This window comes from Phoenix dactylifera, unplaced genomic scaffold (genome assembly GCF_009389715.1).
Source record: "Phoenix dactylifera cultivar Barhee BC4 unplaced genomic scaffold, palm_55x_up_171113_PBpolish2nd_filt_p 000092F, whole genome shotgun sequence".
NCBI lineage: Eukaryota > Viridiplantae > Streptophyta > Magnoliopsida > Arecales > Arecaceae > Phoenix > Phoenix dactylifera.
Genome location: NW_024067680.1, coordinates 1,438,084 through 1,463,146, shown reverse-complemented (window position 1 = coordinate 1,463,146; position 25,063 = coordinate 1,438,084). Strand labels below are relative to the sequence as shown.

Genomic DNA, 25,063 nt, shown 5'->3' with positions numbered 1-25,063 from the left:
ATGTTATAAGCATCGACGAGGCAATGGAATTTGGAGAGTTTTACCATGGATGAAGAGAGCTTGGGATGCAACATTTGCATCTCTATCCCAAACTCTATGATAAAGTTGACGAAAAGTTTCTGCAAGAGGTTGAGCTATCTATCAGTTTGAAACTCCACATCCAAACCACTGAAGCCTAGGTTGCAAGTCTACAGGTGAAATCTTACCTAGTTCTTAAAACACTGCCAAAAGGAGATTTGATGGGGAGGTGGGAGTAGAAGTCAAGACAGCCCATCATTAAAAAGTAGACACCCGAGATGTAGATACTTCAAATGCCCCCCTTTTCTTGTAGAAGCCTCCATAACCAGTTACATCACAAAGAAGAGTTGATATCTTAAGGGTTAAGAACTCCATGACCTCCTTGTTTCTTTAATTTACACAGTATCCCCCAACTAGGTTTACATCTAAAATTTTAGACTCCTCTCCATATGAAACCCCTCAGTCCTCACCTTGCCTAACCACTTAAGGACCCACATTGGGATTCAGAAGATGGAGAAATATTAAAAGGCAAAGAAGAAAAATCAGAGTTTAAAAGTATTATACAGTCCCCTTAAGAAAGCAAACCACTTTTCCAACCTGCAAAGAGAGCATGTTCTGCCAACCTCAGAAAACAAATGAATAAACCACAGAAGTTTTAACTCTAGCCACTTGAAGGTCTGTTCACTAAAAACTGGTCCAACTCCACTGAGTGACCAAAGTGATTTACAAGAGTGATCAATAAAGCAAGGGCAACCTATTTAGATGGATCGAAAGAGGCCTATTGACAACTTTACTACAACCTTCTCAGAAAGGACTATCTATAGCAGCCCGTACTAGTTGGGCGTGTGGGCCTACCCAAAGAGGCTAGCCCAACTCCCCACGTGCGCTTACGTGAGGGAAAGGGGGAGGAGGACTCCGGCTGATAGTCTCCTTCCTCCCTCATCCGATCACGATTGTACTTGAATCCTAGGATTTCAGGATGATCCAAACACCAAAAAACAGGAGATTTTTGCCTATTTAAGATCTCCCATCCTCCTCCTTTGAGATCCATCGAAGAATAGGCAAACTTTTGCCATGATTTCAAGCTATTCTTTTCAAGGTTCTACTTCCGATTTCCGCTAAGAAGGGTCGCCAGAATGCCTCGCCAGACCGAGGTAAGAGTCCTTCATGTTCTTCTCTTTATTCTCCGGTGTCTTAGCCTTCGTTCACCACGATTTGAGCCGAAAAATTGCCGAAAACCTTCCGAAACAGGGGTGCCCTATTTCGGCGTTCTTCTTCTCAGTTCCACCGCCACCGACTGTCGGGAATGGCCAAGTTTTGCCACCTCCCAAGACCTCTATATTTGGGCGGCAGTCGATCGGAGAGATCGGCCGTGATTTAGGCTGAGTTCTCCTATAATTCATCTTGATCTTCTTCCCTTCTGCACGCTAGCCAGCCACCGCCACCGGTGGTGCCGCGGCTGAAGGCCGCCCATGGTCACCATTGCTGAGACTGGGCCACCTTAGGCTGCCACCCCTCTGACTCAAAAAGGAAGGGAGAGTGGGTTCTCCCCTCTTTTGGGGAAGAAGAGAGTCTCCTCTCTTCTTTCTCTTCCCTCTCTCCTCTCTCTCTTTCTATTCTCTCTCTCTCTCTTTATTTTCTCTTCTTCTGTTTCTCTCTTTTTACATGGTTCTATGGACCCAGCAGGAGGGTCCCAGTTGTTTTCTTTGTGGACCCAGATTGACTCTAGTAGAGGATCCTGGTCTAGTGTTGCTGCGACCACCCATCGCGCTAGTTTTAGCCCAACCATCGCCAAGTATTGTTGGACTCTAATATCATGAATCTTTATTGTGTTACCTGTACCATGGTATGATTCTTGTTTCATGAGTTGACTTGTTTGATTGGCCAGAGCGGGATGACCCAGATCGTCGGACGCTGCTACCTAGTCGACCCTATCTATCCTACACCCAACTGTTGTCAGGTATCATTGGACCCATAATTGATAACCCTTGATCTACTACCTTTTTCTTGATTGGATATATGTTTCTTGACCAGATGAATTGACTTACATTGTGCTGACTGGTTTGAACAATTGGGCATTTTCATCTAGTTAACCTCGTATATCTTCCTATACGAATCTATTTTCATAGTCAGCCCAAGTTTTGTATGGGGATACAGTCATCCGAACAAAAAAAAGCCCAATGAGATCTTATATTCTAATTTCTAAATTAAGGTAAGGCCCTGACCTTTTATTATAATTTAATTAAAGAAGGATAAAGAATATGGGTAAAAACTCTAAAATTATGTAATTACTGAATAATTGATTCATTAATATGGCGAATGATTGATAAGGGATAAGTTGGTGTTATATTGATATTAAATTAACTAGACATGTTAGGTGTGATTGGTAGCATTGTAGCTACACTGGATTGCGATAGGGGTAAGAATCCCTATACTCAGTCACCATATATATATATATATATATGGTTATTGATTTGTACCACTGGATTTGCATCGTGAGATTTATATCGAGAAATTTGGTTTGGCATATGATGTTATTTTTTAAATAATTTCTAGTAGCAATATATTCGTATGGTTTTCAATAATTTCTAGTAGCAATATATTTCAAGCCTAGCATATTCTCCCTCTCCTGCTCGCTCTCTCTTTATTTCTTCTCCGGCTCCGACAACGCTTCTCGTTTCCGGAGTCGGAACTGTACCGGTGAGCCACCGGTATGGTTCGGAACGGGCGAAACTGCTCGGTTCGGATCGGTTCCGCCGACCCTGCTAGGGAGTGTGCCGTCGTGTTACATGGTCGGACTTGGGTGGTAGGTTCGAAGCATGACACTATTATCCAAAGGTTAACCCAAAATTACCGAAAGAGTTCGACCCCCAGTTGATGCTTGTAAGGTATGTACTTTAGAGGGAAACTCAATCTAACATAAAGTAGCCACTGCAAAGCATCTGAACCACCTAAAATGTCATGCCCGGTTAAATAGGAGCTTAGTAGAAATTTCTCGACGAAGGACAAACAAAGCATCTAAAGGCCAAGCCCTTTAGAGATAACAAAAAGGGACCATTTCTGCAACCATCAGCTGGATGACTTTTTCGCAACATTGATAGAATTTTGTCCCCTCCAAACTCCCTGTCAATAGGAGACTTCCTCAAGGAGGGAAGTTCCTAAACCATGCCTAAGAGAAACTTGCACTCAAGAAGCCACCACTAGGGCAGTAAGGCCAATCTCCACTCAGGTCACCTAAGGATGCTGCCAAGTCTGGAGGAGCACCTTGGATGCCTTCAGGCCCTGAGGCCCCAACATTCACCTTGAATGCCATCTCTCTCATATCCTAGGTAGTACCATAAAATAAAACTAACAATAGCACCTACCCAATGTTCTTTAAGTAAAAATCTGACCTATATCCCAGACATGGTAGAGAAGACATCTTGACCTTGACTTGCTTGCGAGGAAGATGACTACTATTCTGGTGAAATAGACAGCCCATCTGATGATCGAATCGGGATTACCCACCCCTCCGATATTATTTACCAATGAAAAAGAATGTTTAAAAAATCACCTAATTGTTCGAATCTTTGTTGCGAAGTCTATAAATTATAGGTCCTCTTAATAAAGAGATAACAGTCAAATTCTTATTATGATCCTAAGAATAAATTCTGATTTTCATCCTCATGTGAATCGTCCCTCTACGAACATTAATTTCAGGAAATTCAACTTAAATCTGCTCATCAATCGCACATCACTTCATGAGTCGAGGCCAAGTCTAGGATGATAAACATGAGTTAAAACCACTATAAATTTTGTTAAAGTTGCAATTTTGTTTCATACAAATCATTTAATAGCTTAGGCTGCCATTTATCTTGATTTTTCCTTTGCACATTGTTATTCATAGAATGACATATGACATATATTTCTGACAATATTTTAACAAAAATTGAAGGAGGGAATAAACCTGATAGGTCCATTCTCTAACAGAAAGATCCTCCACAGCATCAATTGTGACAGAAAAGATACCAGTGCCAGCAACATCAAACCAAGGTCCATAATTCTAGAAACAAAGAATAATATCAGTATAAAGACAATGCTCATAAGAGCCAGAAAGATACAAAATTTACTTCAAGATAAGAAAATATGTGCACCTGCAGCCCGACCATCATACTCAACAGCTCCAGTGAGTTATTCCCTTGATTAAGCTTAATTTCCTTGCCAATTGTGAAACTTGCATCATCATGGTTGCCATATCCAAATCCTGAAAGTTTTTCCAGAATTTAAAATAAATAATGAATTTTATACAGCATAAAAGCAAATTACAAGTCTATATTTAAGGTTGGACTTCGACATTCAAAAAGACTTGTGATTTAGCTAAACTTAACAGGGAAAGAAAGATCAAAAATACAGTTACTGTAAGAGGAATACTTTGTGGAACTCTAGTCCAAATATTAATTTTTTCTGTTCTTTTGGGTCAAAACAAAAAAAAGATAAATATATTACTGTATAATAAGAGCATAAGATTAGTTCATAAATAGGAACCACTAAACGCCAAAACCTCGCAGGGTGTATTAAAAAAGTGAAAACTGGAATTGGAAGTGGTGGCAGATGCACCATTCATGCAGGCAGAAGAAGAGCCATCTCCCTCAAAGAAAAATGTCACAAATGATCAGACACCAAACAGGAAAGTTAATTACTAGGTATAAAAATGTGGGTGAAAAATGCTTCAGCAAAGCATTCCATTTCTGGGTGTATCTGTAATAGGCACTACTTCAGATGAAGGTTATTTAGAATTTTAAACGATCATTTTCAAAGTGTCAGTTGGGTTTCTTCTAGACTGGTTGAAACTGATGCTGGAAAGATAGGAAAGGTATGCCAACGGTTTTGTCTAACATGTATCAAATTTTACGACCCAAGCTGACCAAACGAAGGAATCAAACCTAAATCTTGGATTTATGTAAATACTAGGATAATGCAGCTATCTAAGTGGGAACAGAGTTTACTTTCCCAGATATCTATGCCAGTCCAAGTTAAAAAGTATACAGGAAGTGGCTATATCCATACACTCATACATATAGACATGCGTTTATACACACACACACCATCTAAACTCTTCTTTTGTTAAGCCAAAATACATACATACATACATACATACATACATATATATATATACATATATATATATATATACATATATACATATATATATAAATACATATATATATACATACATACATACATACATACATACATACATATATATATATATATATATATATATATATATATATATATATATATATATATATATATATATATATAAACTCTTTTTTCATTAAGCCAAAATGTTGCCCATTTCTCTTCTATCACTTAACTAAAGCTCGCTAGTGCAAGTATAAAGCCAAAGTAGCATTTCATAAGGTTCTTTTGATGATGTTACATGACAAGAATGATCAAAGTAATGGATTGGAAACATCTAATTTTTAATGAATAACAGGAAAATGCCTTGCAAAAGCCACCCAAAGCGAATTAGATTATTTTTGCCTTTGGATGGCTACATCCTAAACCAATGCCGGTACAAAAGGTTGGATAACTAGGGGTAACATTGTGCAAAATATAATCAATTGAAGCAATAAATGAATAATTATATAGTAGACAAAAACTTCAGAAGTTAAGCAAAAATATCAATGTAAAATATGATCATAACCTTCAAATCTTTTATTTATGAAGAGTAGTGCTGCATGTCCCAAACTCCCAACATGAAGAAATACTTCTTTTCCTCCTCATTGACATTTATACTGTGAAATTATCCACCATACTTAAAAACATCAATACTGATGCAAGGATCACTATAACAGAGATGCATGAACTATGTAGTGTTTACTTTAAAGGAAAAACATTAGAATTTTGGAAGATAAAGTGTATATATAGCAAAAGGCTATTTGATTGCCTGTAATTCTAATTGCATGAAGTAGGAATTGCTGTTGCAATTGGAAAACTGCTTTTGTTTGGTTCCATGGGATAGACAACAACTAATGTTTGTAGTTTTTTTGGTTGTATGATGCTAAAAGAAGTGTGATAACTTGCAAACAAATAGGTAAAGTTACCGCCTCAGGAACAATGTACTGTTTATTGTTCATTACATTTTACCAATAGGTGACCAACTATAGACCATTTTATGTATTATAGAATATTATATCTATTATCATAATTAATTCTATTTATAATAATTAAGTCCTAATACAATAGTATTTATGATAATAAATATTATAATAATGCATTAATAAATTGTAATTATATAATGGTATTACATAAATGTATAGTATTAGCACAGTATAAATATTACAATAGTATCATATGATGAAATAGAAATAAAATGATAATAATAATATGTTTAATACAAGTATTTTAATAATTAATATAATTATGAGACTATGAGTTATTATATAAAAATACAATAACAAAATAATGGTAATTGCTATAATGATACATAACAACAATTAAAATAAGAATCACTATATTATAATTATAAATTTAAGATTATGATAATAATATTATTTGATATGGTAATATTTATACATTATTATCATAATAGATATGTAATTATGAAATATACTATTATAATAATTTATGGTTTATATATATTATAAATTGTAATTTAAGTTGGGACAAGTGAGAGGGTTAGAAGATAAAAGATAGGCAGCTGGTAGCATAGGATTTGTGACTTAATTTGCAATTGGTGTTGTGATCACTCTTGACCACAATACTAAATGCAACTTTTGGGGCTTTGCTTCACAAATCCAGTTGCAAGTTGCAATTAAATTGCAAGTAACCAAAGAACTAAAAAATGTTGCCAGCAACTCTAATTGCTACTATTCCATTTACAACCTGCTCCATTGCAGTCAACCAAACAGCCCCTAAATGCATTCAAGTTGTAAGAAAGAAGTTAGCAAATCAAGATTGGTAGAAGTCCCCAAGATAAGTAAAACGTAATTATATTCATATATCAAACTCACGACTAATTTTTGCTTAAAACTCATCGTCACAAAATTGCATGTCACAATACTAGACCTCGTACTGAGTGTTGGTACAATTCATACCTCTGTACTGAAAATTGGTAACAGGAATGTGCTAAGTCTCGGTACCATACCGATATGGTATGTACTCTCTGTACCAAGTGATAGGGTTGGATACAGCAAACCATGCATAAGAGTATACATGGTATCATATTCAAAATAGAAAACGAATAATTTCATGGTGAAAACATATAAATGATCATATAAGAAACTAAAAAAATTCTTGAAGAAAAAGTATCACATTATGGAGCAACATGATAGATCAGCAGAGGCTTTCATTTTTCATTTTTTTAAAAGTATTTATATGCAGTCAATAAATTCATATTTCCACATGAACACCAAAGATAAGCCGGGGAAGAATGTTTCCTTGCTTCAAACCCATTATTCATTAATTTTTCGCTTTCTTTTACTTTTTTGTAGGTAAAGGCACCTGAAGCTAGACAGCAACAACGATGCTTGAAATTGACATAAACAATTACCTAACTGAATACCATAAATAGTCACTAATGTCCCTTGTGGTATTAATCTGTTCCAAGAGACCTGGTGCAACAAATGAGTTGTTACCCTGACATCCCACTTGTTCTTTATACCACTGCCATGCCGAGGATTCTAGAAGGTATTCCTTGTTGACTTTATGTTGATGTGATGAACCAGCAGCAGATTTTTGTGAAACAACCTTCAATCAATATGAAACATGCAAGCAGTAAGCAAAGTGTCAATAGGAAGGCCGTCACGCCCCAACCACCGCATACTCATAGAAAACTCTTCCCATAAGCAAGCAAGATAGCTTATCATGATATTATAAACATGCGGTTGGAAAAATCTAAATAATAAACTTTCAAACTTTATTTTAAATAACTAATCAAGATTAAATGTCTCATGATACCAACAATATTCTAAGGTATTGCATATCAACTTTAATAAAACCCTAATCTAAAATAATGATTGTCAAAATTCTGTCTCTAATTGCTCTCCCATAATGAAAGCTTAGATCAAGCCAGTTCTGTAGATCGATAAAAAAATAAGAAATCGTGTAATAAGCTAGACAACCCCGGTAAGCAATATATACCTTAGCTAGATAATTTGTATAATAACATAAGATACAATAGCCAAATATAATTTACTGTGAATAAGTATAAAGGCATAATCAATTTTGTTTAAAACTAATTTCTTTCAAATATTCATATACATAATCATAAATCTGATTTGAAACAAATCACATTCAACTCAATAGCCTTTAATTATAACAAACACATATTTTGTGGCTTGGCCAAAAACAAAAAATACGGACAACACTTCTACCCAGCGGAGTGGGCCGGAATACCACACTTAAATCCTGTGGAGTGGGCCAAAATACTATATTTATGCCCTATGGTAGTGCCAAAAATAGAAACAATGAGCTCCATAATAGTCAGAATGCCAATGCATAATCCCCAATTGGTAGGATCCAAAACATACTCAGGCCAAAAATTCAAATCTAATACGTATCAAAGCTCTTTTCACAAAATAACAAATATACTATAATCTTGTCAAAGAATGCATATTCTGTATAAAACCAACAAATGATAGTATAAAATTCCAAGAAAAACCACAAAATTATATATTTACTTTCCATTCAAAAACATGTTATAAAACATATAATTCACATATAAATCAATGAATAAATTTATCTAATGTTAAAAATAAGATATTAAAATGAAATATCTAGAAAAGATAAATCGTCGCTTACCTTGCACGAACAGTAAGCAAAGAAATCGAACTAATCCTAAGATTCTCTTTCAAACCCTAATATCCGAAATTACATTTTTTTTCAAAATTTAATCATGACTAAATTTGAAATAAAAAATAAAAAAAAAACCTAAGTCCTAGCATTATGGAAGATCAAACCCGATAATTAGAGAATACTATAGTCAAAATCAAAGGCAACGGAAGAAGATGGAGGAAGAATAGGGATGGCCCAAGTGGTAGTGTCAATGCTCTGAATTGGTCTGATCAGAATAATTTCATCTAATCACGGTCAGACTAGAGTATAGGTGGCAAAAAATCTAGCGGTGTTCGACAAGGATAAGGATGGAGATTGGTATGCTGCTTGGCAACCAGGGGTTAGTACCCCCTTACAGTGGTCAACCTATGCTGCAAGGGGTTCCAACTCGTGCGGCCCATAGGTCATGAAGAAGAGAGAGGAAGGAAAGAGAAGAGAGAGAAAATAGTTATAGCGGTGTTCGACAAGGATGAGGATGGAGATTGGTATGCTGCTTGGTCCCTTTTTTCTTGGTTTTCTTTGCCAAAGCGGTGTGAGCTCATTCTCGCCGCTCACTAGAAACGGAGGAGGGCAGCCTCAAGGGGCGGCGGCAGCTGAGGCCGGAGGATAGGCAACGGGAAGGCCATTAGAAGACGATGGCAAGCAATAGAGCGGCCGGTGATGGAGAAGATTAAACAGAAAGGAAAATTAGCCGAAGATACTCAATATTTAGAGCTTTAATCTACCATTTATCTGCTGATAAACAAAGCATTTCAGTATCACCTTGCCCTTACAGATTGTTTTTTTAAAAATCAATACAGTAAAATGGAGCCATCTTTTACTTTGATTGTTTTATCACCTTGAGTTGTAATAAGGTAGGTGCAGTAATCCTCCAACTAGTTCTTTATAGCATTCATCGAAAGCCCCTTCCTTGCCCAAAATTGCCCTTGATCAAGAATCTGACACCAATTTACTATGGGTTGATGGCAAATCAAAGAGTAGCAGAACATTAATTCATCTATATGAACCACCAGAGTTGGACAATAGTTGCTAAAACCAGTCATCTCATGGACATCTAATCCAAAAGGGGAAAGTCTGAAAATGGAACGGATAGGTAAATCATTGTGTCTTTAACCATCACCATAGGCAACACAATGACAATCATGGTTTTTGATTTAATTAGATGAACTATTATTGGAAATAATGCATCATGTCACTAGGGAATAAGCAATACATATACAATTAGGACTCCACCACAATATATAATCCATCTATAAATTTTCCAAAAGAGTGAAACTGTATATAGTAAACATAAATTCAAGTAGGATAAACATAGGTTACTGCACCAGCTTTTCATGACAAACAATAGCAGTTTCACCACCCATAGCAAGTATATATTAGCACATTGATTGAATAGCATGTACAAACTATGAACATAAAATCGTGTCTATAGACATTAAGACTGATATCCAAAGATAACAAAAAGCTACATCTTTGGGAAATTTTCTTTACACATGTATTGGATTCACTGAATGATAAGATAGCAATCTCTTTGATAAGTCAGCTCTCAATGTTGAACACCTATCGCTTTCTCAGCGAGTACTAGACCTAAGGCTAAGGTAGTTCATAGAAGTTGTGAGGCACCTTGTCATTTATTGAGCTTTGCATAATTTACTTATTCTACACGTATACTTTAGTTATCTTTTATACTTAATTGTTGTACCAGATGTAGATGGGAATAGCTTTGTCAATTGAATATAGCATCGACCTTGGCACTCATTGAGCTTTGCATCATTTACTGATTGTACACATATACTTTTCTCTTTTCTACTAAAATTAAACTCTATAGTGAGCAACTTTGTACTATATGTAGATGGGGATAGCCTCATCAAATGAAAACTGATATTTGTGTTGAATATAGTAAGTAAATGTGGAACATATCACTAGGCCATACCTTTGCAGTGTTAAAAATGACCTTTTTGCAGTCTGGAAGAATGCTAACAGACCAAGCAGGAAGAGTATATAAGTTTCCATTGAATGACACATTTGCATCTAAGCTATGGTCAATGTTAGCAAGAAATGCAGCACAGCCTGCTGTTCCATTGTAGATGTGTGCCTAGCATGCCAGAATAGGAAAAGGTTTTAATTATTTAGTTTGTGAAAAGGCAGGAAAACAAATCACAAAGAAAGTATCGATTGTTTGATACTGCGAATGTTTACAAAAGAACTATTTTACACGATAATGTAACAAGATAAAAATAATGAACTACTTTCATGAAAATAGGGAAAGTGATTCAAAAAAAAAGGCATAACTGATTCATTATGCATGATCCAACTTCTTTTATTATTCAAAATGATACTGGTAGAGTGAAAACTATGAAGATATGGTGTCAACAAAAAGGCATAAGATAAGAATTAGTGTTCACAACATGCATTTTATAGAATTGTTAATAACAAGAAATGGATAATTTTATTTCTTTTGGGGAAACTAAACAAAAAGAAATTTAGGATTTAGAACAACATTACTAATAATTGATGCTTTATAATCATGGAATTACAATTACAAGGCCAATGAGATGGGTATCTGCAAGGCTTCTGCATCTAAGGCTGCACCACTAACAGGAAAAAACGGAGCTAATCAAAAGAGTATGACTAGTGCAACAACAAGTAATAGGAAATCCAGTTAGGAGAGAAAATCCAGAAAGATAGGGAAGGAAGATCACAGATATTGAATTGAAACTGTGATAAAAGGAATACCAAAATTTATGTGTTAATTGAGGATTTGTTATCGAAATCGGATGTTTATAAGGATTCAAATCCAACAAACTGAGATTATAGTACTACTAGTGCATATTAAGTCATGCACTTTATTTAATTACTTGTTATCTTGAAATTTCTTCTGGGTCAGACATCAGATAAGGATCAGTAGGATTACAGAACTACTAATTTTTCTTAGACATGTAAAGTTTAAATGCCTTTCAAAGAAGAAAGCGAGAGAAAGCTATTCTTTAATAATGGAAATGCTCAAAATATTTGACTACCATGTTTACCTCTAAATTTGAACCAAGTGACATGTAAGTTGGATCTAAGTTAACCAAATAATCTTCACAAATTTTTATTGCCTTGTGCAGGTCTTGTAGGTGGCTCCACTTTGGCTGCCTCAGAAAACCTGCACGATATTCTGCCTTGTAAGATAAAGTAGCATTGAGCTTTAACTTTAAAGCACAATAAGATCAGTAAACTGTGATCAATGCACAAAACATGTTACGAGTATGTGCATTTGTGTGTATGTGTTTATCAATATTTGTGTGAAATTGTGAATACATACGTGCATATACATGTATATATTTTCCTTTATAAAAATGATCTTAGCATTATTGCCATCTATGCTACGCATAATACTTATTACAATTAGTAATTGTCCTTAGCTAGCATTTTCTCTTAAAACTGTCATTAGCTAGCATTGTACAGCATAGAGTATGCATGTATATAGAATGAAATGGATCTTAATTGCATTAGCATTAAGAATTTTCATATGTTGGCCAGAAATTTAGAACCAAGCCAAAGAGGCCTGTTGTGAGCCTAATCAATGGTAGTCAGGTATTCTAATCTATAGTTGGCCATACCATGATCTATACTTCTGGAATAAGGTTTGGCAAAATTGAGATTAAGGTTCTCCTGAAAATTCAGAAAATACAAAAAAAAAAAACTATGGAGCGTATCGGATATTGGTAGTTGGGATAGTACCATATTCATCAATTGGAGCATCATAGTCATAACTTGTTGCAACCAAAGGACCTCCAGCTGTCCGTCCAAAATTTGTTCCTCCAAAATACTGCAATTAACAACTTCAACTACATATGAGTGATCATGTATAATTCTTTTAAGCATATTTTCTAGAAGCTGTATGTCACGATCTGGTCATGGTTTTACCATGTAATAGTTTTGGAAAGTGCCTCCTGTTTCAAAAAAACGAGCAACTGAAAAAGCAAGGTCTTCAACTGGTCTATAAGGAATTGCATAGCCAAAAGATAGGAACCTACAACATCATGAATAACCAAAACTTCAGTGATAACTCATTTAGAACTGTTCTGTCCTGTGTTCACAGTCTCTTTGAATTATTTTAGAAGTATTAAGAGCTAGTTGTAAAGTTTACCATCCACTATAGTTCTCTGTCCACATCTTTGGCTTTGAAGCAGAATTTGGAGTGAATCTATCACAGTAAAAACCATTGCATGTATTATCTGCACCATAAATACATAGCTCTTAATAAAAAGGAAGAAAGTCAAATCATTATCTACCAGTTATGAAATCCATAGTGATCTCATTGCACAACCACAATGGATGAAATGTAGCAAATGAGTCTGATCTATTTTAGAAATGGATTATCACATTACGTATATCGAATGTAACAAATGCATATGTCCTGAATTACAGAAGAACTAATATATCCAGATCTTGAGGTGTATTTGCACCACAAAGGCTAAATAAGGAAGAACAGTACAAATGCTCAAGGCTTCTCCATTTCTAAATTGCTAATTATCAAGTCTGTTCCATTGCAAGGCAAAAGCAAGGAGAGAATAGGTAAAAGTGGAACCACTGCTCTATCTCAAGGACAACACATGACAAACATATCGACAATTATCAAAAGTGACTTCAAAATTAATAGATTAATAAATGTCATATTGAACTCTCTTAATATACATTTTGATTAGTGAACCAATAGAAGAAAAGGATGAAAAAAATTTGTTGTATGCACCTGCCAATCATGTTGCAAGCCCCTGCTAGTCACATTTTTATGGGTGAGGAAACAATGTTATAGAAGACAACGAACTCCATCAATCTAATGCAAAATGCCATCCTTAGTGAATCTGCAGTCAGTTTCTAATGCTATGTGAATCTAATAATGCCGTTCTTCTGTACCAGCCAATTCACGGGACTTGACTGTTCATGCAATGTTGGACCTTAGAAGCTGGAAGTGGAAGTAGATCCTTTATTTCAAGTTAGGAAATGCATAAATCTTTGTCATCCTTTATTCAAGTTGCCAAGAGAATTGAAACAGAAGTGGGAAGCCAGAAGGCTTGACAACATATTTAATGATCCCTAGGTTTTAGGTTAGGAATAAGAAGTTATTATTTATTAAATACCACATTCGTTTAGCAAGGTGAACAGAACATCTGCATGATTATACAGAAATTTTTATCTTTTTGTTTAATGTCTAACCCAACATACTTAGAAAGAGAGCCTTAGAAAAGGCCTCAAGAACTGAGTCATACATAAGGTTACAAGGTTCTCTTGTCATTTCAAACTCATAATTTACTCTGTTACTTACAAATTGGGCTGTTAGAAACCAAGAAAAGCATCATATCTCTTGCATAACACTAAAGATCCTAACAATAAAAAGGACAACATGCTTACAATTGGCTCTGGTGCATCTTCTTGCTGGCACATGACCCAAGGAACAGTGGTATTAAGAGCAACAGCAGTAGATGCAGCCCACTGCACATACAAAACTCCACCAATCCCATATGCCCATTCAACATTACCATATTCATTTTCAACCTGTTAAGCAAAACACCAAAAGAATACCATAAGTAAATAATTTAAGAAATGAATAATAGTTTTGCCCCCCACATAAATAAGCTGGAGGCCAATAATAATTTTAAAAAAAAGAAAAATGCATAGGACATATATTATTATAACAAAATCAGTCAGAAAACTATATGTAGTATATGTCCATGAACAACTACCATGGAGGATGACTGGCCAGCTGAAATATGATCTCATTGTAAAATATTAGCTAGATGAAGAAAGACTCCAATTTATATATCGAATAAATAAAATCCATCCAAGCTCGGTTTTGTCTGAATCTTCGTGGAAGAAGAAGCGGTTCACCAGCCGAGTCTAGGGCCCTAGACTAGCCGGGAAAGTCTGAAGTAAACTAGTCTCAGGATTTACCGACTGGAAATCTATTCAAAAGGTACTCTCATCCAGACAAAATGGAAGATCCTCATGAGAATATTCAACAGAATCATTTTGAACATATAATAGTATCTTCTACACATCCTATGAGCTTTGAAAATAAAAGTTCAAAAAACTAGATGCAACTAATTGCATCTAGCATGGCCCTCTGGACTACAAAATTTCACTCATCCTTTTTAACAACTTAGTTGAGACATCTAACCTTAATGCACAACAAAAAGAAGACAGCATGTCATTTTGCTTTAAAATTTTAATAAACCACTTTGACAGAAAAGGTGGAAATGAAATATGAACTATTAAAATCTGGTGTACAATCTCGATACTAATTAAAATTTGAAGGTAAAAACATTTAGAATTACGTTTGGCAGACCAATAATTATTGTTGGAACCAGCAAGTATAGATCTTGTGAATCCAACTATGTCGTTCACCAATGTTCACCGTCTCGATACCAGACCTCATACCGGTACCACACTAGCACAGTGTCGATACAGTCCCAGTACGAAATTTTTTTAACGGTCACCATCCGTACCCAGATATCGGTACCCGAACCAGTACAGTATGATATGCTCCATACCATCCGATTTCGGGATGCCACCCGTACCGAGACCGTACCGAACCGGTACAGTATGGTGCCCCAGCCCACTCATGTTCACGGAAGCCGTACGCAAGTCCCCTTGGGGTGATGCACCCATATTCCAGGCTGGTACTGTGAGGACTCATGCGGGCGTGTGTTTGTCCCACATCGGTTATTCACCAAGAAGATCTTAGGTACTTATACAAGACTAAGAAGCCCAAAAATACCTTTCAGGAGCCTTTTGGGGTGAGATCTTGGATTATTACAAATAGTATCCAAGCAGACCCAGCCCATGACCTATATAGACTAGAGGATACTGTAGCACAAGTATATTTGAGCTGACCACGAGCTGATCGTAGTTAGGGCTGGAAGTGGGCTCGGGCCGGCCCGAAGCCCATTGGGTCGGGCCGCCTGCGGGCCGGGCTATGGGCTAGACCCAATGACTTTCGGGCCGGACTCGGGCTGCAAACTTAAGCCCAATTTTATTTCGGGCCGGGTGTGGGTTTCCTATTGGCCCGGCCCAGGCCCGGACCAAGCCCGAGCCCAATGCCAGCCCGAACCGAAATCGACCACGGCCCGAAATCGACCACGGTCCACGGCCCGAATTGGGTATATGGCCATTTGGGTATAGGGCTGGAAACCGGGTTACGGCCTACGGGATTTGGGGATTTTTTGCGGTTGCCGAGCGATTTGCAGAGGCTCGTCATCGTCGTCGTCGTCTAGGGTCCGGTGGAGGCGTGGAGGCTCGTCGTCGTCTAGGGTCTGGTGGAGGCGTGGAGGCTCGTCGTCGTCGGCTCGTCAAGTGCAGAGGCGAGACGAGAGCGGGGGAGGCTCGTCGGCGGCGGCTCGTCGAGGTGCTAGGGTTCTCCGCTCGCCGTCGTCGGCTCGTCGAGTGCAGAGGCGAGACGAGAGCGGGGGAGGCTCGTCGGCGGCGGCTCGTCGAGTGCTGGTTTCTCCGCTCGTCGTTCGTCGGCTCATCGGCGGTGGCTCGTCATCGTCGGATCTCAGGTTAGGGTCCCTACTTTCTGATTTGATGTTTCCTGGGATGATTAGCGGATTTCTCGCCCCTCACCGATGCCCCAACCTCCCACCTCTTGCTCCGACGTGCGCTCTTCTCTCCCGCCAACGGCCTCATACACCGCCTTTCCCCCGAACTGATGATGATGATTTGGTGGAATCCCCCACCCCACTCTCTCTCTCTATCTTTCTCTCTTCTCTCTCTCAGTCTCTCTCCCTCTCACCCGGCTCTATTTGTTGGTGACATTAATCGGGCTGTCCCAATCGGGTTCGGGCCTTTTTTCTTTTTTGGCTTGTCTGCAAATTAAGAGATTGGTTGGCTTGTCTTTGTACCCATGCAGGACATGCCTTCAGTTATATGCATGATGATCCTTTTCAAGCTAAAATAGTAGTTGATGTCTTGAAACTGGCTGTAACAACTCTAGTGAACTTGACTCATTTTGTCAAATTGTACTGTGCAATTCATTCATCAAGGAAAATCGAATGAAATATTCTCGTATATTGCCTGCATTTATTTTTATGTCACTAATGTAATGTACAAGATTACACAGCAGCATGATGTTAACTGCAACATCACCTAAGATGCAGGAAAAGGTCTTATTCACACTTCTCCTTTTGCAAACCAAAACAATCAATATTGGCTGCACAAATGCACTTATGGATGTTTTACATTTGAGTTGTGACTGCATTATGCTTTTCTTTACTTTATCAGATTATCATGCTTATTGCCTGTGTTGAGTGCATCCCTTGAGTACCTTTTTAAAAGGAAGCTTGGCTTCCTCTACATTTTGCAGTATAGGAACATAGTTGGCTGATTGAAGATTTTTATTTTTCTATTTGGGCAGATTATTTTTACTAATGTCTCATTCTAAAATGGGTGAAAATGAGATTGTTGAAGATTTAAGGGATGAGGATGATAGAATGAAGATACTGTTGAAAATGATTGGGACAAGAATTCTAGAAAAAGATCTTGGGTATGGAATCACTTTATTGAGGAAAAAAATTCTGAAGGGTCAATAGCTAAGTGCAAATATTGTAAAAAAGTTTTAAGTGGGAGCACTAAAGGAGGAACGAGTCATCTAAAACGCCATCTAGAAAATGTTTGCAAGAAGTATCAAAAGAATCCGACGAATCAGTTGCTCTTACTACCAAGTTCAAAAGATCCGATAAAGGCTTTCAAATTCAATCAAGAAGAGAGTAGAAAAATTTTTGCAAAATTTATCATATGTGCTGAGCTTCCATTTCGTATTGTTGAGCACACTGTTTTTCTGGATTTTATGAGATCTCTTCAGCCATTATTCAAAATTATGGGGTCGTAAAACTGTAAAACATGATTGTATGGCTTTATATCAAGAAGAGAGGAAAAAATTGCATGATGTATTCAAGAACCTAAGTTCTCGGGTTAGTTTCACTACTGATATTTGGACATCTAATCAGAAAATTGGTTACATTTCTTTCACAGCACATTATATTGATTCTGATTTTATTCTACATAAGAAGATTATTAGTTTCAAGAAACTCCCATACCCTCACACCAGCTTTGCAATTGAAGATGCTGTAAGAAAATGTCTTGTTGAATGAGAATTGGATTGTAAATATGTGCTATTACTTTGGATAATTGCAGCACAAATGATGCTGTAATGAGAAGGCTCCGAGATCACTTTTGTTATTCAATGTTGTTTAGTGGGGAGTACAGTCATATTAGATGTTGTGCACATATATTAAATATTATGGTTCAGGATGAAATGAAAATCATTCATGAAGCTATTGAATGTATAAGAGAAATTGTTAGATATGTCTCTGCATCCCATCTCGAATGCAAGCATTTAATGAAATTGTACAACATATGAGACTTCCTGCTAGAAAAGGACTCACTTTGGATGTTCCTACAAGATGGAATTCTACTTATGAAATGTTGCATGATGCACTTAGTTATAAAGATGCTCTTATTAGATATGCAACTGAGCATTCATGTGTATGCCCCACCAATGATGAATGGAAAAAGGCTTCTATAATTCTTAAATTTTTAGAAGCCTTTCTTGATGCCACTAAAGTATTTTCTGGTTGTAAGTATCCCACATCCAATTTATACCTAAAAGAAGTTTGGGGAATTAGGGCTTTGTTGATGGATGAAAGTATCGATACTGATGAAACAGTGAAGCAATTAACAAATGAGATGCTAAAGAAGTTTAACAAATATTGGTCTCAATGCATAATTTGTTGGTAATTGCTTCTATTTTGGATCCCAGATCAAAGTTGATATTTGTAGAGTTTTGTTATCAAAAGGCATTTGAGTTGGAGGAGTGCAAGAAAAAGATTGATGATATTCGTGCTTGTCTTTTTAAATTGTATAATAAGTATGTAGATGCAACAAGAATGCAGCCCTCTATGAGTTCAAGTGAGCGAACATCTAATTTTGGTGGACAAGGTGATATAAGTTCAGTTTCTTCCAAAAAAAAAATTTGGTATGGATTTTGCTCAATTTAGAAGTCAGAGTTCTTCAAACGTCCTAAGAGATCTGAGCTGGATAGTTATTTGGATGATGATGTGTTTCCTGATTTGGAGAATAAGGAGTTTGACATCTTGGCTTGGTGGAAGAGCAATGCAACAGTCTATCCTATACTATCAAGAATGGCTCGAGATGTTCTAGCTATTCCAGTCTCCACTGTTTCATCTGAGTCGGCATTCAGCACTGGTGGTAGAGTTGTGGATCAGTATCGAAGCTCTTTGAGCCCTTCTACCGTAGAAGCCTTAGTTTGTACCCAAGATTGGCTTCGTGAACAATATGATGAAGGTATATAAATCTTTTAAATTTATCTAATATTTTTTATTTGCTTATTGTACTTATAATTTAAACATTTATGATTGATTTGTGTGTTAACAGTTGCAAATTGCTCGAGTTCTGTAACGTTGAATGTAGATGACGACACCCTGGACTCCTGGAGTGGGCAATTTGGGAGAACTGAATGACGATACCCTCATCAGATCTAGTTCATACCTAAAGTATCAAGTATCAAGTATGTTTGTTGATGGAGTATTTTCATATGGATCATGGTTATTTGTTGCAAAATTTTATGAGAGTTGTATGTTTTTGAACTGCAGGCTTGAAGCCGACTTCAGGGGGTTTTCTCTATTACATGGATATGATGAATATATTATTGTGCAAGGAACAACGACTTCAGGCCGATGATTTTTTTTATCCTCCTGTTTTTGATGGAATCCTTTTGTTTGGTTGCAGTTGTATCGTTGCAGCTGGTTTTCTCCATCAGATGCTCTTTAGAATTGTTGGACTAGTTTGAGCAGATTGGCCGTGCCAAGATAAAGTCAGGAAATTCATTCATCTGGCAGAAAGCCTCTGAATTGTGTATTTTGTTAATGATCTGTCTGATTGCCTACTTGGTCCATCTCATATTTGATTTAAGCTGAGTAGGTTGTTTACTTGTGGACATTTTTGCTTGTATGTTTTCATGTACTTGTATTTGCACATACACCTCTATGAAATTGTCGTCTGTGCAGCCGTGCAGGTCAGCAATGCAATCCAAAGGTACGGGCTCCTTACTACTACACATTTGTCGAAACATGTGTATGCACGCCTCTACACATTATTTATGCTTGTGCTGAGATGTACAATGTCTACACTTTCTTGAAGACCTTAACTGAACTTGGAAAATGTACATACATTAGATAACCTACATCCATGTTCAAGTGTTCCACCAACATCAACTAGAAAGTAAAAACCAACTCTAAAATTTATTGGATGCTGCTATGTTCTGTTTTATACTTTCAAAATGCTTCCTTGTCATAAAGAGAAGCATAACATATAATCCTGTAAACTGGGCCGGGCTCGGAATCAAGCCGGGCTCGTAATCGGGCTGGCCCAAATGGGCTGGCCCAAACGGGCTCGGGCCGGGCTCGGGCCGCGTTTCTGTAAAATTGTTCGGGCCTCGGCCTGGCCCGAAGCCCGAAAAATAATTTTGGGCCGGGCTTGGGTAGGGGTGTGGCCCGGCCCGGCCCGGCCCACTTCCAGCCCTAATCGTAGTGTTTGTGATTAGATTTGAATAGATTGGGCCCTTAGCCTGACAAGGACGTCAGGACTTGAATAGGAGTATGTGAGGATCCATGCAGACGTGTACTTAGTCCCACATCGATTATTCGCCAAGGAGATCTTAGGTACTTATATAGGACTAAGAAACTTCAAAAAAATACCTTCCGACAAGCCTCTCTAGGTGAGGTCCTGGGTTGTGACAAATGATATTTGAGCGAAGTCGGCCAATAGCCTATATGGACTAGGGGACACTGTAGTACGGATTCATGGAGACTAACCATGGATCGATCGTGGTGCTTATAATTAGATTTGAATGGATTTGAAGCCTTAGCCTAACGAGAACGTCAGATCTTGAAAGGAAGGAGTATGCGAGGATCTGTACGGGCGTGTGTTTAGTCCCATATCGGTTATTCACCGATCTTGGATACTTATACAGGACTAAGAAACCCAAAAAATACCTTTCGGCTAGTCTTTTTAGGTAAGATCCTCGGTTGTTACAAATAGTACAGAGCGGACCTGGCCCATAACCTATGTGTACTAGGAGGCACTGCAGCACAGATTCATGGAGGTTGACCATGAGCCGATCGTGGTGCTTGTGATTAGATTTGAATAGATTTGGACCCTTAACCTGACGAGGATGTTAGGGCTTAAACTGAAGGAGTATGTGAGGACCCATGCGGGTGTGTGTTTAGTCCCACATCGGTTATTCGTTGGGTAGATCTTGGGTACTTATACAGGATCAAGGAATCTAAATAATACCTTTTGGTTAGCCTTTTTAGGTGAGGTCCTGGGTTGTAACAAATGGTATCAAAGCGAACTCGGCTCATAGCCTATGTAAACTAAAGGACACTGCAGCACGGATTTATAGAGGCTGACCATAGGCCGATCGTGGTGCTTATAATTAGATTTGAATGGATTTGAGCCCTTAGCCTGACGAGGACGTCAATGCTTGAACGGGGGGAGTATGTGAGGACCTATGCAGGCTTGTGTTTAGTTCCACATCGGTTATTCGCCAAAAAAATTTTGGGTACTTAGACAGGACTAAGGAGACCAAAATACCTTCCAGCTAACTTTTTTGGATAAAATCCTGGGTTGTTACAAATGGTATCTAAGCAGACTCGGCCCATGACCCATGTAGACTAAAGGACACCGCAACACGGGCGTATTTAAGCTGACTACGTGCTGATCATAGTGTTTGTGATTAGATATGAATGGATATGAACCCTCAGCCTGACAAGGATGTCAGGGCTTTAATAAGGAGAGTATGTGAAGACCCTTGTGGGCGTGTGTTTAGTCCCACATCGGTTATTCACCGAAGAAATTTTGGATACTTATACAGGACTAAGGAATCCCTAAAAATACCTTCCGGCTAGCATTTCTGGGAGAAGTCCTAGGTTGTTACGGGTACAGCATACTTTGTCGTTCACTTTTATATACAATAATATCCTCCATCCTCAAAAGCTGCCGCTGATTCTACACGACAACTTTAATTAAAATTTTGTTGGGTAATACCCCAATTATTTTCAGACCACAAGATTCAAAACCAAACATCTCAAAAGTTTTATCTCTTTCATTCATTGCATATTATCAAATCGACTTGATTAGTTCTCATCACTCTTTTATAAATGTAAAGCATTAGGTTCTCATTGTTTTACCACATATCTACCTCAATATCTTCATATTTCTATTCCAAAATTATGCACATGGTGTCTGGGCTCCCCAGTTCTCTAATTGATGCATCATATTCAGCATTCTTTTAATGTTGGTCTTGTGACATATCTCTAATGAAAAAAATGGTAATTCATATGCTGCAGTAAGTGCCTCCTTTTCATTCAAAAAAAAAATGCTGCTTTAAGTGTTCCAACTATTTAAAGTTTCTCATAACTTTTCTTTACACATTATTGCCTACCAATGTATTGGTTGTCAACAGCCTGAGACAGCTAAAGCTTGCAGTAATTAAATCTGGAAATAAGTCAGCATTACTTGATAAAGTGGCAGAAGTAGCAAAAACGAATTTCCAACTGATAGGAAAATCTCAGCTTCAACCAACTATATCTCCAAACACACATTGTTTTAAGGGGTTATGATGTTAGACAGGATTAACTCACCTGTGCAAGAATGATAGGCCCACCTTGTGATGCAAACAAATTTTCCTCCTTCATAAGAGTCACAATCTTTGCAAGAAACCGCCCCATCTCTTTCTGTTACCAACACCATGAGACTCTATCAGTCTGTGGAAGGAAAGAGAACTTTTGCAAAGCAGAATTCCATGCTGAAAGCGTACTTTAGCACACTGACATATTTTGAAAAGGGAGGCAAATAGTATTAAAGATGAAAATATACCTTAAAGAGTGAGTTATTGGTCCGAAATTGAATCCCAGGAAGGAAGTGCAGCCACATAGGGAAGCCCCTGAAATGACATTAGAAATAGCAAACGTACTGAATGCAGCAATACAGTGCTTGATTCATTGGGCTAAATATATTGCTATCCTCCCTTTCTTTCAAAAGAAAAAGAATAAATAAACTGTTGCCACTGCAATTATTCATCTCAGAAATCTGTGATAACTACATATGAATGTAGTTATGTGAATACCTCTGCTGCCAGAACATTTTTACACCTCTGAAGATACACCAAGTACAGAATGCTACATAGCCGTCCTACATAGAAAAAGAAATCACAAGGTACAATACAAACCCATAATTCCATTCAGCACAAGCATATGGGCCAATCCTCAGATGCACAAAAAGTCCTGCCTCCTGGACCGTCTTCACAAACTTCACCAAATCAAACCTTCCTTCAAAATAATACTGCAAGCGTTTACCCAAAATAAGCAGTCAGACTCAAGATGAATAAGCATTTCAAAAGGAGAAAATTGTATTAAAGCTACATCCTCAACATTCTAAACCTGTCCTCGCATGGGTTCGTGGTAGTTCCAGAAGACATAAGTTTCGATCACGTCGAGTCCCCCTTCCTTGGATTTCCTGATAAGTTCTGGCCACACCTAAAACATCACAAAGCCACCAGAAACCTTAAGAACATATCAGTAGGATATCAGCAATAAAGCAAAACTATTGGAAAACAATGGGAACCAAGTTTTTTACCTCAGGTGTACTTCGAGGGTAGTGAATCGAGCCTGAAAACAGCAACCGTCTCTTGCCGTCGATTACAAGTGCTTTGCTATCATATGTGACCGTTGTTGCTGATCCTCCCTTCAAGTAGTGACCACCAAAGATTAAAATCGAGGAAAAAGTGAAAAAGATAGAACATAACCTTCCCATTTCACTCAAAGTTCCCGGGGAAAAAAGAAAAATCAAAGCACACACAAGCAGCCACCCAATAACTAAAACTCAAATTCCTTTAAGCTTAAATGGGTCCAACACTGACTTTGAATCATTCATAAAACTGAACGCATTACTATGCTTTCAAATAAAAGTTCAAATTTCAATAGAAATCCGACAGTAAGAACAAAAAGACCGAGTATTTCCCAAAAATCCTAATTCCAATCATCAGCTGCAAGCAGAAGAGCATGAGAACAAGATCAGATATGTAGTTATTGAGATTATAGAAAAGACAAGGAGCAGAACCTTTTTTTAATAGGATTGATTGCTCCAAACCTCCAAAAAAAAAAAAAAATCGGATTCTTTGCATGATTGAAGTGTTAGGCATAGAGTTAAAATTGGGTCATCGACCGTAGAGGACAAACAGTGAGGAGACAAAACGAGAGGGCGGTGCCGCGGAGTTGAGGCGGTTCCCGCGGATTCTTCTTTACGGAACGTTTAAATGACTTTTTTATCCAGTTTCGTTTTACATCTGCATCCTTGTGTTCTTACAAAATTCTAGTAGTCACAATCATTGAAGTTATCACAACATAATCCGCATAATCTTTATAAAATGTTCAAATAGGACTTTGTATATTTTTGTACCGTAATCAACACTCAACCTAATCCAAGTTGTCAAAAGGTTTAAGGGTGCATTTGCTTCACGATCGGAATCCAAATCAAAAAATGATTGGAATAAAAATTAAAATGATTCTAATAGCCCAACCCTTTTTGGGCTAATAGGCTGGCATGAAAAGGCCAGACCCATTCTCTTTGTTCATGGTCGACCACGATCGATCGATCGTGAAAGGTGGAGAAGAATGCTTATGTGCATTCTTTAGTGAGGTGATAATAAATGCTTATGTGTATGTTATTTGTATGAGTTTCTGAGTATTGATATGGTATCTGATATTGTTCATTTGATTATTATTTATAGTGTAGCAATTTGAAATTCTTACTGAGCTAGAAAAGTTCATATTCTTTAGTATATTTTTTTTCAAAATTGCAGGTTGCATAGCACTTGACTACAGTTGAGATCACAGGTGGAATGGATAAATAGATATAGCATCCTTATTTTCGGTAGGATGAATGAATCTTGTAATTTTGTTCAAGCTGTTATTTGTTATGAATTGAGGTCATTTTTGTTTATGGTTATTGAAGTTATGATAAATCTTTCAGGCCTTGTATATTCTCCGGAGTTGTACCCTAGAGAGTGTAGCCGTGTCACATGGTATTATAGATTTTCTAGAAAGTAAAACAGGTTCACCCGTATCTACCATAAAAACACATTTAAATTACATAAAATCCT

General features: G+C 37.4%; 1 pseudogene; it reads right to left on the bottom strand.

Annotated features, from left to right (window-relative positions):
- LOC103724046 overlaps positions 1 to 23,935 on the bottom strand; it is a 33,422-nt pseudogene extending 9,487 nt beyond the window's left edge.
- Between the last annotated feature and the right edge of the window lie 1,128 nt (positions 23,936 to 25,063).